Below are 13,018 nucleotides of genomic sequence, written 5' to 3'. Positions count from 1 at the left end.
TGGTCCCGGTGACTTGTTAATGTTGAGTTTATCAATTAATTCCAAAAACCTCCTCTAGTGATACTTCAATCTGTGACAGTTCCTCAGATTTGTCACCTACAAAAGCCAGCTCAGGTTTGGGAATCTCCCTAACATCCTCAGCCGTGAAGACTGAAGCAAAGAATCCATTTAGTTTCTCCGCAATGACTTTATCATCTTTAAGCACTCCTTTTGTATTTTCATCGTCAAGGGGCCCCACTGGTTGTTTAGCAGGCTTTCTGCTTCTGATGTACTTAAAAAACATTTTGTTATTACCTTTGGAGTTTTTGGCTAGCCGTTCTTCAAACTCCTCTTTGGCTTTTCTTATTACACTCTTGCACTTAAGTTGGCAGTGTTTGTGCTCCTTTCTATTTGCCTCACTAGGATTTGACTTCCACTTTTTAAAGGAAGTCTTTTTATCTCTCACTGCTTCTTTTACATGGTTGTTAAGCCACGGTGGCTCTTTTTTAGTTCTTTTCCTGTTTTTCTTAATTTGGGGTATACATTGAAGTTGGGCCTCTATTATGGTGTCTTTAAAAAGGGCCCACGCAACTTGCAGGGATTTCACTTTAGTCACTGTACCTTTTAACTTTTGTCTAACTAACCCCCTCATTTTTGTATAGTTCCCCCTTTTGAAATTAAAGGCCACAGTGTTGGGCAGTTGAGATGTTCTTCCCACCACAGGGATGTTGAATGCTATTGTATTATGGTCACTATTTCCAAGCGGTCCTGCTATAGTTACCTCTTGGACCAGCTCCTGCGCTCCACTCAGGATTAAATCTAGAGTCGCCTCTCCCCTTGTAGGTTCCCGTACCAGCTGCTCCATGAAGCAGTCATTTAAAGTATCGAGAAATTTTATCTCTGCATTTCGTCCTGAAGTGAAATGTTCCCAGTCAATATATATATATCCAGCTACCAAGAAGCGCCTACAGAGTCTCTCAGATGAAACTCACCTGTAGAATCATCTATTAAATAGCTGAAGATTAGCTAGGGCTAAAGCTGTGGGAGCCCGAACAGGGAATGAATACTGGTCTTTATTAAGATTCATACCTGGGCATTCTATATCCCCTGCCATGCCTCGGAGGATGGTAGTGACCATAGGATGCTGTATTCCCAGAAGTTTGAGAGTAATTAAATGGAGAAGGGTGACCTGAAGGAACATTGTGCTGTAGCCAGGGTGGAAGAACTGTCTGACTCCGATTATAAGCCATTGTCATGTAAGCTTCTTTCCCATGGGCTCTCTTAAACGGTCTCTTCCATGATTTCATATCCATTCCTGCAATTTCAAAGAAGCACAGGAAAAAAAAATAATGGGGGTGCAAGTGGAAAAGAGAAGTTAGACCAATTAAACATCTGTACGGATCTACGTGACTGCCTTAAATGGAGAAACAACAAACTCCAGAGGTACATTCAGATTATAAAGTAGTGCTAGTCAATTTCTCATAAGAAATTCTGTAAGTTAATATTTGCATATGGAGTTTGGGGGGGGGGAAGTCACCCACCCAGAAAAATGCAACCAAATGTGTGATCTTATTAAAATACTAATTTAAGTCTTAAGAGGTAGATGAGCAGAATGTTTAATTAGCTTCGTACGCACAGAGTGGCCTCCCAATTTTGGCTAGGCCAAGCCAGTACTCATCATTCGAACCCCTCCCTTAAGACCTTACTTTGTGATTCCCATGGGGAATGAGTCGTTTCCTCATCGTTTCCTCCTCTTTGACTGGGAACCCCTTTGCAGACAGGGTCAGGAGTCACTTGTGTCACTGGTTTAAAGTTTGCCAATGGAACAATATACCTACATGAAAAATACTAGTGTAAGTAGTGCCCAAGGAATGCATGCTAATGCAGGTCAGTGCCACGTTAGACAAAAAACACTGCCATCAAGTGTGAGCAGCTCTTACTAAACAGACTTCTCTTTATTTAAGAAGCTCATAAAAACAAAGACATACATTTCTAAACTATGTACATCTGTGTTAGCCAAAGCCAGGGGACAGTTTAAATATAGCTTTTTTAGCCTTCCAACCCATGCGTATAGTAACCCTACTTGAGATTTCTCAGAGCTAGATGAGGGCAAAACAAAAGACTCCCCTGCTATAGACATGGAACTTGCATTGATGGCAACGCCATCCTTTAGAGACAGATCCAGTGTCAGAAGCAGCATCATCCCCGGAACAGCACTAGTAGCATGCACAGTAATGTAAAATGTGTACACTAGTCAATGCCCCCCCGCCTACTTTTTAAAATTTGGATCCCAGCATTGTCTTGGCTTTCAGAGACTAGCTAGCTACTCTCAGGATTGTTTTTAATTTATCTTTAATCCAGTCTTTAACTCCTGCACATTCTTTCACTCAAGGGCACACTGCAATACCTGTCACTTATAACGTGCACATAGCACCAGAGTTGGGCTTTTTAATCTTACAGATAACAATCCAGACAGATCATCAGAGGTAATTTTGGGATGTCCCAACAAGTGGCATTTTTGCTAGAGGTATGACATTGATTGTATGGCATTTACAAAACTCCCCAAATTAAGGGGGAGGGGCAAGGAGAGAACTTGAATGAGAGTTGTCAGAATGAACTTCAAGGACTAAAGCCAACCTGCTATTTAGCTGTGATGTAAGTCCCACTCCTAAGAAGTTCTAGAACCCTGTTGTATAGACTCATTGTTCACCATGAACTCAGCCCAACAAGCAGGAGACTCTTCTGCATGGTAGTTAGATTATACTTTGAATGTTTTCAGTGAAAATCCAAGAGGTATTACCCCTGCCATCTGCTACCAGTGGAATGGTAGCTACTGCCATGCTGTTAAACTGGTAAGGAATGGGGTCTGGTTTTTATTTTATATTTTGAAGAGAAACTGAACCCAGAGTTTCAAAACATTCCGACAGCCACAATTTAAACGCCTGTTGGGAGAGAGGTGTGTATGTGCAGACTCACTTTTCTGCCAGCTCTTCAATGAACACGGCCACCATGTTGTCATCAGGTCCAACTTCCTGGATATGAGCACTGTAGTACTTAACCCCAGGCTCCAGACATACCTGGAGGAGGAAATAAAGGGGGGGGGGTAGGTAAACCCAAATGGTGACACATTAATGGTGCTCTGGTTCCCCCCAATGGTTGGTAACATAGGAGCTGTTTTCATGCTGCTCACATACCACTGAGTTAGCTTCAGAGTCTTGGAATACCTCAGTCCAGCACTCCCTGCCCTACCTGACAGAGACAGTAGAAGAGTGGGCAGCAGAGGGAGAGAGACTGCAGGAACAGATACAAACAACAAGAAGAAAAAGAAGAAGAGATGACCTCATGGATGGAACAAAGGCAGGGAGCAGACAGGTCAGAACCAAAACTGCCTTGTACGATTCAACTACTAAACATGACCCACTGCACGCACGTAAAAAACCCTTATTGTCCATCTTTCATCTCCATTCTGCTGAGGTTTGTATACAGTGCCAGTCGCTGTGGCGTCTGTGCATTTCAAGAGTTCAGTCTTAAACTCCTCTACTTTCAGGATTTATAGCACTGGTTCCTGGTCAGCTTCCAAGCAGCCTTTCCCATGTACTATCTTGTGCTAGTTTTGAATTTACAGAAAGTTAATTAAAAAAAAATAATTCAGATGACCCCATCATATTTAATAGCTATAATGAGAGAAGAAATCTCTGAAGATCCTATGAGTTCAGATAGTTTTATGACTTAATATACTTTATTTAAAGCAACTTTAATCATTCATCATTACTGAATCTGCTTCAAGTACTAACCTGACACTTGTCTCCTACATAGTACCGTCTCCCAGCAAACATGAAGTAATCAGTTTTTTTAAGTTCTACAAGAGATCAAAGTGAAAGCTTAAGCTCGGTTCATTTTTTACCCATTACCCAGAATTGCACTCAAGTATTATAGGCTGAAATGAGTGAATTATCTCCTGTATTTTCCTGGACATCATTGTGTGAGCACTCTGAACTACCAAGTAGTCCCTTCCAAGGCTTGAACACTAGGGAAACGTTGCACTCTCCCCACAACTTGGGATGCCACAAAGCATAGTGACAACTCCCATGTGACTGCCAGCAGTCGGGCTCTGGAGGAAGATTGGCATGCAAGACAATCTGGGAGGCACAAAGGATCCAAAAGCACTTTACGAAATACATATGCAACAAGAGGATCACTTTGCTCATCACTGAAATTCAGTCTTTTCTGGGACCAGTGTGCAGCAATGCTATATAGAAATGTTGGGCCAGAAACAAAGGATGTCCCTTTCTTCTGAGGGTATGGCTACACTTGCAGCTGTACAGCGCTGGGAGTTAAACCTGTCTTCGTACATCTGTGTAGGGAAAGCGCTGCAGTCTGGCCACACTGACAGCTGCCAGCACACTGTCGTGGCCACATTTGCAGCGGCATTGGGAGCGGTGCATTATGGGCAGCTATCCCAGCGTTCAAGTGGCTGCAACGTACTTTTCAAAAGGGGGTGGGGTGGAGTGTGACAGGGAGCGTGGGGGAGAGAGAGAGAGAGAGTGTGTGCATTTTTGGAGCTGACACTCTGTCAGCAGCTGCCTTGCAAGTTACAACCCCCTCCCGCACCCCTCTCTCGCTCACTGAAAGCACCAGATAAGCAGCCTCCCTGAAATGGATCCCCACTCCCCTCCCTCCCACCATGCTGCTTCTCTCCTCAAGCCCTCTCTCTTCAAGCAAACACTAGCAGTGGGCGTTCCAAAGGGAGCTCATTCACAGCAAACAGGAGCTGTGTTTGTTTTTTTGATATGCAGCTCCAGGAGCCCAGAGTTCACAACAAAACAAACAGAGGCATCACAACAAAACAAAGAGCGTAATCTTTACTTAAAAGCATTATGGGAAGCTTCCAGAGGTCAGTTACAGCGTAATAAGATTATTCCCTGTTTACACTGGCACCCCAGAGCTGCAGCACCAGCGCTGTTCTCTTTATTCCTCTCGTCGAGGTGGAGTACATGCAGCGCTGTAGCCAGGGAGATACAGCGCTGTATGTGCCTTGCCAGTGTGGATGGGGAGTGAGTTACAGCACTGTAAAGCCACCACAAGCGCTGCAACTCTCCAGTGTAGCAAAGGTCTGAGTCAGCAGTGAGGCTATGGCTTCACTGCATACCACCTGCAGTGGTACGTAGGGTATGTGTAGCTACACATCAGTGAAGAGCAGGCTGCATCCACACAGTGGCACGTAGCTACATGCGTCAGTGAAAAGCTCTGGTAGGAGGGAACTACCAGGGTCTGTCTCCACTACCGTCCTCCTGCCTAAGCCTTTCCCTTCTGTGAGAAAAGGCTCTGGCAGGCCGTTGCAGCAGAGAAAGGCTCCTGCAGCCTTTCCCTGCAGCGAGCAGAGAGACAGGAGAAGCACTGCTTGTGCAAGTACACACACACCAGGTTCAGGCAGGTCTTCACTCTACTTGCCTAAGCGGTGCCTCACTGTCTACACTGCTAGAAATACCCATGCTAGAGGTGTGTACAGTGTATCTACTCCGCACCTCACCAAAAGGAGCAGGCAGTGTAGCTGTACTGGGAGTCGAAAGCCCAGCCTGGCTGATGGAAGAGATGAAAACACCAAATGCTGACCAGTTGTGATCATTTTGTAAGGCGGGATGGGATGTAGCTGGATAATTGTAATCTACTTACATCTCCCTGACAGGGAAATTCTGAAAAGTTATTCTTCCTTTATCACTCCCAAAGTGTCTGTATAGTGCTGTTGCACACTGGGAACTGGCTGCCCTGTTTAGTCCCAGAAAGGAATGGACTGAATTTCCGTGATGAGCGAAGTGAACCTAGTGTTGCATTCACGATTTGGGATTCTCTGGTGTGTAAGATGAGATGTGGGGAGAACGGGTAACATTTCCCTAGTGCTCAAGCCCCTGGAGAGCTGGAGAGGAAGGGACCACTTGTCTCATTTGACAGTTCAGAGTGCACACTAACTGACCCCGCTCCTTTACTGTTACTCTGAACCCAAACACGTTTATGGAACATGAGCCTTTGTGCAGACACTGCTACCATAAAAGTAAAAAAATAACCCCCCCATTTTACATCTGAACACTATCCGAAAACAGTGTTACAAGACGATACTCTGGTGTGGACTGCACCCTTAGCAAGTTTGCAGATGACACTAAACTGGGAGGAGTGGTTGATACGCTGGAGGGTAGGGATAGGATACAGAGGGACCTAGACAAATTAGAGGATTGGGCCAAAAGAAATCTGATGAGGTTCAACAAGGACAAGTGCAGAGTCCTGCACTTAGGATGGAAGAATCCCATGCACTGCTACAGACTAGGGACCGAATGGCTGGGCAGCAGTTCTGCAGAAAAGGACCTAGGGATTACGTTGGACGAAAAGCTGAATATGAGTCAACAGTGTGCCCTTGTTGCCAAGAAGACTAATGGCATTTTGGGTTGTATAAATAGGGGCATTTCCAGCAGATCGAGGGATGTGATCATTCCCCTCTACTCAGCACTGGTGAGGCCTCATTTGGAGTACTGTGTCCAGTTTTGGGCCCCACACTACAAGAAGGATGTGGATAAATTGGAGAGAGTCCAGCGGAGGGCAACAAAAATGATTAGGGAGCTGGACCACATGACTTATGAGGAGAGGCTGAGGGAACTGGGATTGTTTAGTCTGCAGAAGAGAAGAATGAGGGGGGGATTTGATAGCTGCTTTCAACTACCTGAATGGGGGTTCCAAAGAAGATGGATCTAGACTGTTCTCAGTGGTAGAAGATGACAGAACAAGGAGTAATGGTCTCAAGTTGCAGAGGGGGAGGTTTAGGTTGGACATTAGGAAAAACTTTTTCACTAGTAGGGTGGTGAAGAACTGGAATGGGTTACCTAGGGAGGTGGTGGAATCTCCTTCCTTAGAGGTTTTTAAGGTCAGGCTTGACAAAGCCCTGGCTGGGATGATTTAGTTGGGAATTGGTCCTGCTTTGAGCAGGGGGTTGGACTAGATGACCTCCTGAGGTCCCTTCCAACCCTGAGATTCTATGATTTCAGGATAGAAAGTTTTTAGTGACAAGGTAAAAATAGGTAAGGAAACTAACTAGGGGCTGACGTTCAGAAGCGGCTGACCACACAACTTCAAATCAAAGTCAATGAGTGTGTGTAATATATATTACACACACACACACACACACACACACACAGGCTCCTTGAATGTTAGCTAGAGCAGTGTTTTGAGCCAGGCCTGGTAAAATGGAACAGCAGCACTGTTCATGTGCCTAAAATAAAATTAGATTAAATAAGATAAATTAGATGGTTTCTAAGTAAGAGTCCAGATGAGGGATTGTTTGCCAAATTTTGTTTTTAAGCTAGCTAGAGAACAAGAGAGTCTTATCTCATAAAAAGCTTATTTCTGAGAGGCTCAACAATTAATTTTGAAGACGAGATAAAGAATACCAGGGCTAAAAACGAAACATGTACATGTAAGCCTGGGGATTTACACCTGTTTTATTTCCTCAACAGCAGCATTTAGAATAGGAAGGGCTGATTCAACCTTAATCACAGTATCATAAACACTAATGAGAAAGAATTGAAGGCTTCTCCCTTAATTGCCAAACCTTTGCCTCTTCAGTGCCTTGTCTGAGTTTATCTTCAGGTGGATTGTCAGTATTGTTGCCTTCCCAGTCTTCCTCTCTAAGCAATTTAAAAATAGGATTACAAAATACAAAGCAAGATTTCTGACCAGCACTGAAATCAACAAGATCAAAGTGGCTGAATGACCTTACAGAAGAATTATGGTGCCATCAAGTGATAAGATGCAAGCCAGAACCGAACACTATTTAATGTAGTACAAATATGAAGTTGTGCACCTGCAACACTCAAACACACTAAACCTTTTTCTGATTGTAAATAAAATGCTCTCCCCCGCACTCCAACCCCTTCAATTCAGGTCTTTCATGCAATAGCAGCTAACACTGTTTTATGTTTAAGGAAAGGTCAGCCCCATTCCATTCTGCAAACTTGAACACTCCTTCAGTTGTTCCACTCATGGGCATTATGGAGTCCCCCCACCCTTATTTTTTATTTTATTTTTTTAAATCTTAGACACCCTTGTTAAGGAGTCCTTAAGTGACAAAATGTTTAAGAACTGCCAGAGCCAGCAACTTAAGTTGAGTTCTTTCTGGCTTGCACTTCATCACCATTAATAAGGTCAAATGTTGTCCTCTCATCTGTACAATCCCATTGGTTCCTACCCCATCAGAAATAAACGGGCTCCACAGTGGCACTGCAAATGAGGGCAGGGTTTGGTCCTAAACTTAGGGCATAGTTTTGTTAACGATGTACAAGCCAGAATAGAATCCAGCTCACTTTCTCATAGTATTAGCAGTCTTGCTGCTGCCATACTAATAGGAATTAAAGTAGCATAATTGTTTCTCGCTAAAAGAAGCCAATGTTTCTGCTTACTTGTGATTTGTTCAGTAAGAAAGTGCCAGTTGACTATAGCCAGTGGGAGAGGTTGCTGCTCAACCACACGTCACTTCCCAGTCCCAGGGAAAGCATGCTGCTTTTTCTACAATATGCTCAGACTCTGGCTCGGTACCAGGACATTGGAGAATGAAGGCAGATGTTCCACGTGGCAGCTCAGAAAACAACTGGTAGGCTAGTCTCCCCCCCGCAAAATAAAAACAAAAACCCACCTTTAAGTGATCAGTTACCATTCACAGGATATTTTGTTTTTAAACTAGTACCTCTTTTCTGATGAAGTGTTGGACCCTTCCTTGGGAAGGCAATAAAAGTTTGCATCCTCACTGCCAACAGAGGCACTGTTTCTGTTCTTTTTGCCCCACTTCCAAACATGTCAACTGCAGTTCTCAATTCCTCCTTCTCCACGCCAAACACATCTTTGTACAGGATCTCGTACAAGACAGCTAGGAAAACAAAGCACACAGAACCCAATGGTCTGGCACCGAGTCAAAACAAAGAACACCTGGAGTCTGATAGGTGACCTTAGAGTGGCGGATGTGCTCATTGTGGACTTCCACCACATACCAATTACACTAAACGCCATTCAAAATGGTTAACGAGCTTTCCACTTTCTTCTCCCTTCAGTACCCCTCTCCTCCCAAGAAAGACCACAATGTTGAGAAGTACTTCAAATACACTATTTGTAATGGAAAGAGTAAGAGAGTTATTTTACCCTGACAAACAGCAGCATCTGCCTGAAATTGTTTTGTATACACAGAGTCGTAATGGGAGTCACCGGAACAACACAGCAAGATCTTGAAGAAAAAAAACAAAAAGCTTTGAGGAAGAAATCAAAGAAAACTAAACATGTTCTAGCTCAAGACTACAACTCCTTTACTCATTCTAAGGCCAGTGCTTTAACTCACTGTCCAAACAATGGCGGTGCTTAGTATAAATACAAACAGAGTGTTAGAAACAGAGTTGATCCTTATAGAAGAGATTGTAGCAGGTATACAAATAAGTTTGTCTATTACCCCCATGGATACTCTTTAGTCATCTCATGAACTGTTAAAGGTCAAATATGAGAGACTTTTCTGAGAGTCAGCTACCTTATGACCAACTAATGGTCTAGACGCTAAATGCCAATCACTCTTACATTTCAAATCCCCAAACTGCAAAAACTTATTGGCCCACTAGTATCAAACTAGAGGAAAAGCTAAATACAGAACTTTCCCTACACCCTGTAATTGTGTCAAAACCTCAAGTGGGTTTAGACTATTTACCGCTTTACATAATGCAAACCCCACAAAAAAAAAAATCAAGCTAATTAATTTCTATCCAGGAAGGAAAAAAAAATACACCCCAAAAATCTCCTCTGCTCACTTTTGGGGGAGGGAAAAGAGTGCCCTTTCTTCACCCATATATTTGTTTAATCTTGACACCTTCACTTTGCTCATTAGCAACTCAAATCCAAGTGTCTCATTCTAGCTAGATTATAAAAAATAGCCACAGGGAACTGTATTGGAAAAGAGAAGACTAAGGGGGGATATGATAGAGGTCTATAAAATCATGAGTGATGTGGAGAAAGTGGATAAGGAAAAGTTATTTACTTGTTCCCATAATACAAGAACTAGGGGCCACCAAATGAAATTAATAGGCAGCAGGTTTAAAACAAATAAAAGGAAGTTCTTCTTCACGCAGCACACAGTCAACTTGTGGAACTCCTTACCTGAGGAGGTTGTGAAGGCTAGGACCATAACAGCGTTTAAAAGAGAATTGGATAAATTCATGGTGGTTAAGTCCATAAATGGACATTAGCCAGGATGGGTAAGGAATGGTGTCCCTAGCCCCTGTTGAAGTTAGCTTTGGTTTTGTTTTTTGAGTGGGCAAAAAGTGCAGACACTTCACTGGAGTTACAAGAGCAAAATGGAAGTGACAAGCTCATTCGAATGGAGTGAAATTAGAGCCATCTAGGAGTGGGAGGGTAGAAAATTGGCTCCCATTTCCTTACCTTGTCTTCAAAGCCATTGTTTGTAGCACAAGTGGGTGGCCGTCCAGGGTTCTAGTACAGAATAAAGTCTCGGCTAGGCAAGAAGGGGAAAAATCAAGAGAATTGAGAGAGAGCAGGCATTTAATGCAAGTGCTTGTTGTGAAGATATCGGAAGGAATAATTTGGAGAATCCACTGTTGGTTAATAGAGAGAATGGGAGCAGAATATTTTTCCTAACAAGTGAATGCCGACATTAAATTTAAGCAATAACTAAAGACTGATTGTTCTGACAGTGAGGCAATTAACCCTTAACAAATTAGTTCCCGAACGGGTTAAAACCTCAGTACAGGATGCCATTAGAACCTTGTAGAAATCTAATTGTTCATTTTGGACTGGAACAGAATGCAGAGTGTTTTAGCGTCTCTGCCAGTAGACTCCTAAACTGTTTCTCCAGAAGTGGCAGTATTTTTTTTTTTAGCAAGACAGACAGTGCCTGCGGCAGATGCACATGTCAGTTGAAATGATAATTTATTTTAAATGCATTTCTAGGCATGTGCACCGAGCAGCACGTCTCACTTCCTGAATTTTCAAGGCCACCTCATATAGCGAGCACAGAGTTTTACTTTTGTGTTGGCAGTTAACTTTTACAGCCAGCATTAGATGTTTCCAGTGCACACAACTCCACATCATTTCACACACTTCCCATCAGTAAGTCTCTCACCGTAGACTTTTTTTTAAAAAAAAGAGTTTAATAGTTATGAAAAATGCCAAATAGACATCATTAGAGACCAAAGCCCTCTGATAATTCACAGAGCCAGTATTGCCTGGGCAGCAGCAATGAAACCTCCAGTAGTCGGGGTTAGCTCAATCTCCATGGCCACCAGGTCTTTGTCCTCTTGGGAGACTTACCTAGGATGCCAATTCAGTACATTTCAGGACGTGGGATCCTCTTTACCTGGCATTGGTCTGCAGCCACCCATTCATGTAATAAATATTGACCGGCAGTCACTCCTAAGCCAAGCTGGCCTCAAAGCTAGATGATCATAATGATCCCTCCTAGCCTTAAAAATCTATTAATCAAGAGATTCTGGGCCCCACAGCTAGTACCCTTAAGCATCCAAAGCCCATTACAAAATTAATTTTAATTTAAAATAAAAAAGAAAGAGACTTACTTATACATCAGTGATAGAGCGCTTATTTCCAGTTGGCCAGCCCTTCCCTATGTGTATACAAATATTTTGAGATCATGTTAGAAGGTACGAAAATAACTGTTCTTCATCAAACATGGAGTAGAGCTGAGCACCGAGCCTGCCCTGCAGTCCCTGGAACGCTATACTGGTTCTCTATATACCATTAATTCAGCTAGTCAACATTTTTCATGATTTTTTTTAAAAGCATTTTCTGACCAGCTCTAACTACTGTGTAAAATTCTTAGCCCCTATCTTTAAAGCTCTAAAAGACTCAAACCAAGTTCTACAAAGGAGCATAGGCGTGCGTACAGGGTGTGCCCAAGCACACCTTAATGCAGGGGTGGGCAAGCTCGTCCTGCCCGGCCCGCCTAAGCTCCTGGCCAGGGAGGCTCCCCCCTCATCCCCCGGCACCTCAGCGCTCCATGTCCAGGAGCAGCCCTGGACAGTGCGGCAGCAGCGTGGCTTCGGCGGGACGTGAGCTCCTGCTGCATGGAGCCATGTGGTCAGCCCTGATGGGCCGAGCGGCAGGAGCTCCTGGACATGGTTCGCTGAGGCTCCAGGAGAGGGGGGAGGCGGGGGTAAGCGGCATGGTAAGGGGCCAGGGCCGGGGGGCTGGATAAGGGGCGGGGAGTCCCGGGGACAGTCAGGGGACAGGGAGTGAGGGGGTTGGATGGGGCAGAGGTTTGGCCGGGGGAGAGGTGCGTTCAGGGGATGGGGAACGGGGGGTTGGATCGTGGGAGTCCCGGGGGTCTGTCAGGACTCAGCCAGGGGGTGGATAGGGGTCAGGGCAGTTAGGGGACAGGGAGCAGGGGGAGGTGGGGTCTTGGGGGTGCGGTCAGCAGACAAGGAGCAGGACAGGTCGGAGATTCTGAGGGGGGCAGTTGGGGGCAGGAAGTGGGTGGGGGTCAGATAGTGGGCAGGGCCAGGCTGTTTGGGGAGACACAGCCTTCCCTACCTGGCCCTCCATACAATTTTGGAACCCTCGGGCCATAAAGTTTGCCCACGCCTGCCCTAATGTCTCAAAAAAAATGGCTTTGCGTTTTAATTTAAATCGCATGATACTCTATATAGAAAGCTCACGTTCGCTCGCAGCATGCGTCCCCACTGCTGTGGCACCGCATTACCATTGGTCCTCCCCTCCGACTATGATTCTAGAAAATTCTTTGACCTAGATCAGTGGCCGCGTCAGGCGTGCCCAGCACAGTGTCTACAGTATTTGTAATCTTTGTCGCGTGTTCTCTACTGAAATAGCATAACAAGCCCGTGGCTTTATGTTTTAATTCAATCGTATGACACCTCCTTTTAATTTTAAAATATGGATCAGTTCGTTGTTAAGAGAAGAAAAGGAGCAGACAAGCTGTTCATGCGAAAGCGCCTTTTCGAAACTAGCACATGTAAAAAACAAACTAAGAAGTACA

General features: G+C 44.3%; 1 pseudogene; it reads right to left on the bottom strand.

The window, feature by feature from the left end:
• The window catches only part of LOC123359745, a 57,971-nt pseudogene that overhangs the window by 38,519 nt on the left and 6,434 nt on the right, over positions 1–13,018 (bottom strand).

Source organism: Mauremys mutica, unplaced genomic scaffold (genome assembly GCF_020497125.1).
Source record: "Mauremys mutica isolate MM-2020 ecotype Southern unplaced genomic scaffold, ASM2049712v1 Super-Scaffold_100186, whole genome shotgun sequence".
Taxonomy (NCBI): Eukaryota; Metazoa; Chordata; order Testudines; family Geoemydidae; genus Mauremys; species Mauremys mutica.
Note: the sequence above shows the minus strand (reverse complement) of the source record. Positions and strands in the feature narration are given on the sequence as shown.